Source organism: Morone saxatilis, unplaced genomic scaffold, assembly GCF_004916995.1.
Source record: "Morone saxatilis isolate NCDOM2014 unplaced genomic scaffold, NCSU_SB_2.0 Contig8, whole genome shotgun sequence".
In the NCBI taxonomy this organism is placed as follows: Eukaryota; Metazoa; Chordata; class Actinopteri; family Moronidae; genus Morone; species Morone saxatilis.
Genome location: NW_023340257.1, coordinates 17,912,040 through 17,913,520, shown reverse-complemented (window position 1 = coordinate 17,913,520; position 1,481 = coordinate 17,912,040).

The following is a 1,481-nucleotide window of genomic DNA, read 5'->3' as shown; positions in this document are numbered from 1 at the left end:
CACTGCTTACTGAGTTCTGGGAGGGTGCATTCAACTGCAGGCTGGGAAAAAGTGAGAACAGTGCACAGAGTTTTATCATCGTTAACATTAACAGTTGCGTCCTGGTGGTTGTGTTGTTTTATTATTTTATTTATTGTCTGTTTGACAGATGGCTGCTTTAAGATTAAACCCCAGTTTACTGTTGAGAAGGAAATGTATTGATCTTAAAGAAAGACTCACTCAAATAATCTTTCAGTTCAAATTTAGGCCCTTGCAGCCTTTGAAAAGATTTGGTATGAACTTGGTTGAAGTTGTTTTAGAATAACAACACAAGTCTATCCTAACACAATCACACAGCCTTCATACAGTTTCCTTTATATAGTATATGTCTAATTAGGCTATTATACTGACAGTGATGTATTATCAACATATTAAAACAAGTCAAGTCAGTTGGGCCTGACACAAACTAAAACAGTAGATTATTTTAAATAGATGATGGCATGTAAGCTTGTTTCAGTAAATTCAAACAATATAGATACATGAGTTTCTGCATGGTATGTATTACGGGTTAAATAAATAAAAGCAAAAAGAGAAAAATAAACAAATGCGAAAGAATCATAATGTATCATTGTGTATTGTTAGGTGCAGTCATAGACGTGAGTGTGTGTGATGGAACTGAAGACATACAGAAGCTCCAGAGCCCGTACACTGACACATCTCAACTCCGAATCACTAACATGGTGTATAAGGCTGTTTATGCAATAGCACATGCCATTCATAATACAGTGTGTCAGGACACAAATTCTACAATTCAGTGTGATAAATTCACCAGAATAGAAGCAAAACAGGTCAGTCAATGTGAAAAAGAGAACAACCCCAATGCAGATTTTTTGCTAAAGTGTACCCTTTTCTGAAATTAAATGTTAATTTGATTTCACATTTTCCTCTCTCTCTCTCTCTCTCTCTCTCTCTCTCTCTCTCTCACTGACATTATTTAATCCTCATAGGTTCTTACTCAGCTGAAGAAAGTAAATTTTTCCCAAAATGGTTATGATGTGTCATTTGATGCCAACGGGGATCCTGTGGCCAAATATGAGCTGGTGAACTGGCAAAAAAGTGAGAGTGGCAGCATTAAGATGGTGACCGTAGGGTACTATGATGCATCACTGCCGGTGGGCCAGGAGTTCCGTATCAACAGGAACCTCACATGGATGGAGGGTGGTACACAAGTAAGGAACACAAAAGCCTCATTTTAGCTTCAAGTGAACTTGAGAACACATTATGAGCACTCCTTTAGTTACATTGAATCAGCTTCAGGAAGAGATTTCTTCACAGCCAGTATAAACAAGAGGAATGGTTAAAGGGGCCAAACATTTCAATACACATATGTGAGTATTGTCTTAAGACAGACATGAAAAAATGTGAACCTATCCTTTAATCCTAGGATATGCATAGCACACTTGAATATGTGTGAGTTTGTACCTATGTGTCCAGGTGCCTGT